This window comes from Bison bison, unplaced genomic scaffold (genome assembly GCF_000754665.1).
Source record: "Bison bison bison isolate TAMUID 2011002044 unplaced genomic scaffold, Bison_UMD1.0 scf7180017864401, whole genome shotgun sequence".
Classification (NCBI taxonomy): Eukaryota; Metazoa; Chordata; class Mammalia; order Artiodactyla; family Bovidae; genus Bison; species Bison bison.
Genome location: NW_011494971.1, coordinates 35,325 through 38,885, shown reverse-complemented (window position 1 = coordinate 38,885; position 3,561 = coordinate 35,325).

Here is a 3,561-nt window from a genome sequence, read left to right as displayed (position 1 = left end):
ACACGCACCCACATACACAGACTCACACACAGACTCACACACACCCACATACACAGACTCACATACCCACAGACTCACACACACAGACTCACACTCACAGACACAGACTCACATACACAATCACACACACACACTCACACACACAGAGTCACACAGACTCACACACACAGACACACGCAGACACACACACAGACTCACACATGCACCCAATACACAGACACACACAGACGCACACACACAGTCACACACACACACTCATACACACACAGACTCACACATACACTCACACATGCACCCACATACACAGACTCACACACACAGACGCACACATAGTCACACACACAAGCAGACTCACACACACAGACTCACACAGACACACACACACACAGTTACACACACACAGAGTCACACACACACACAGTCACACACACAGCTTTCGTGTGCCTGGCCTAACCCATGGGCGGATGGACGATTCTGAAGCCATAGACGAGCATGTCGGTGGGAGATGCGGGTGGGGGGAGCCAGGAGCTGGAGGGGCTCCCCTCCTGCAGGGCCCTGGGGCTGCACGTGGACCTGCTGATGGCAGCAGGGCTCTGTTCTCCACGGATCTGCAGCCCCTGCCCTTTCGGCCCGCCCCCCTCAGGCTGAGAAGGCCCTTAGGTTTGGTGACGGCATTTTAGATACAGCACCAACAGCACAATCTGAGAAAGAAAGAATTGATAAGCTGGACTTCATTAAAATTAAAGACTTCGGCTCTGCTAACGACCAGGTGAACAACTGAGAAAAGAAGCTGCAGCTGCGGGAAAAGGTTTGCAAAGGACACATCTGATAAAGGACTGCTCTCCAAATAAACAAAAGAACTCTTAAACCTCAGCAAGAAGAAAACACCCGGTTACACAACGGGCAAAACACCTGAGCAGACGCCTCAGCAAAGGGGACACACAGGTGGCAAAGGGGCGTATGGAGGCGGCTCCGCTTCACATGGCGTCAGAAGAGTGTAAAGTGGCACATGCTGCCACGCACACCTGTTAGGACGGTCAAAGCCCCGAAGCACTGACGCCGGAGAGGCGCGGAGCAGCGAGGACTCTCCTCTCGCTAGGGGATGCAGACGGTGCGGCACTCCGGGAGACGATCCGACAGTTTCTGACAAAAGTAACCATCTTCTTACCATATCATCAGTCCAGAACTGCGTTCCTTGACGTTTAGCCAAAGGAGCTGAGGACGTGCATCCGCACAGAAGCCTGTGCACAAGTGTTTGCAGCAGCTTTGTCATAAGCGCCCAAACTTGGGAGCAACCACGAAGCACTTCTGCAGGTGAACGGATTGATACACTGTGACCCATCCGGACAATGGCATATTACTCAGGCTACAAAGAGATGAGCCACCAAGCCGTGAAAGACAGGGGAGAACTTCGAATGCTTATTACAGAGTGCAAGAAGCCAGTCTGAAAAGGCTGCTGACTGTGTGACCAACTCTGTGACACTCGGGGAAAGTAAAACCATGGCGACGATAAAAGGGTCTGCGGTTGCCAGGGGTGGGGACAGACAGCGTTGCCCAGGTGGAGCCCAGAGGATGTTCATGGCAGTTAAATCACTCTGTGGGACGCTGTGAGGAGGGACACGTGTGACCACACACTTGTCCAGACCCACAGGGTGTACAAAAGCACCAGCAGTGAGCAGGGGTGGAAACACCGGACCCCGTGACGACCGTGTGCAACAGAAGCGGAGCGCTTGTAACAAAACCCCCTCTGAAAAGTGGGCTTCACCAGGGGAGGCTGCACGTGGGGCGTGAGCTGGGCCGGAAACCTCTGGACCCTCCACTCAACCCTGCTGTGAGCCTTAGAATGCCCTAATGAAATAAAACCGAGTTAGAAAAATGTGCGACGGCATTAAAATATGACATGTGTGGGACAGAGGCAGCAGAACGCGTGTAAGACCCCCACACTGAACACTGCATGTTGCTGAGCGAAAAAGAAGAATATTTGTGTGAAATAAAGGTCACATGATTCAGGAGACTCAGTGTTGCTAAGGTATCAATTTCCTCCAAACTGAAGCGTAGATTTAATGCAGCCCAATTAATCTGAAGAAATCAACAAAGCAATTCTAACACTGATATGAAAAGGCAAAACTAGAGGAGAGGCAAACCAATTTCGGGGAAAAAAGAGCCAAGAAGGACTCACGCTGCCCGACGCCAGTGTCTCCTGTGAAGCTACGGTCACCAGGACAGGGTGGGATTCGCATAAGGAGAGACGGCAGTAAAGGGAGCAGAGTCCAGACATCCACCCACAGTCGTATGGGCCACTCACTTTTGAGAAAGGTGCCGAGATCGTTCATTGGGGAAGGAATAATTCTTTTCAACAAATGGTGCTGAAACAACCGGATGTCTCTGTGGAGGGAAAAAAAGAACTCTGACCCCTACCTCACACCAAGCACAAACATTAACTCAGACGGGACAGAGACCTCCCTGAAAAACTGCTCCCTGTGAACATTCCAGACGAAAACACAGGAGAAAGATCCCCACACCTTTGAAATAGGTAACATTTCCTAAACACTTAGAAATCATTTAAAAAAAAAATACTTGAGAATTTGGACTTCACCCAAACAGAAAAGTTCTCCCCTTTGAGAGACACTGCTAGAGAACACAGAAAGGCAAGTCACAGGCCGGGAGAGACCCGGCCACGCTGGAATAGAGGAGCTGTGCTCTCAGGATGCTGAGAGCCTGGTCACAGAAAGGCCAGCAGCCCAAGGCCCGCAGGGGCAGAAAATCTGACCCGGGACTTTACAAAGCCAGACGCACCAGTGGTCAAGGCAGCAATGCTGTTAGTCACCCAGGAAATTAAAACAACAGCTGCACACTGATTTTTGCTGTTCTTCAGTCGCCAAGTCATGTCTGACTCTGTGACCCCATCAGCTGCAGCACGCCAGGCTTCCCTGTCCTCCACTGTCTCCCAGAGTTTGCTGAAATTCATGTCCACTGAGTTGGTGATGCCGTCCAACATCTCACCCTCTGTCGCAGCTTCTCCTCCTGCCTTTATTTCCCAGCATCAGGGTCTTTTCCAATGCGTCGGCTCTTTGCCTCAGGTTGGTAGCCCAAGTATTAGAACTTCAGCTTCAGCATCAGCCCCTCCGGTGGATATTCAGGGTTCATTTCCTCTAGGATGGACTGGTTTCATCTCCCCGCTGTCCAAGTCACTCTCTAGAGGCTTCTCCAGCATCACAATTGGAAAGCACCTCTTAGAGCGGCTAAAACTTGGAAGACCGGCCACACCGCGTGTTGGTGGGGGCGGGGGGACACTGGGCAGTGTAGGAAGACGCTAAGCGGCCTTCGCATCGATCACCGAGGAAGGCTTTCTCATCTCTCCTTGCTATTCTTTGGAACTCTGCATTCAGATTTCCTTTTCTCCTTTCCCTTGAGCGTCTCTTCTTTCTGCAGCTATTTGTAAGGTCTCCTCAGACAACCATTTTGCCTTTTTGCATTTCTTTTTCCTGGGGATGGTCTTGATCACCGCCTCCTGTACAATGTCATGAACCTCCGTCCATAGTTCTTCAGGCACTCTGTCTA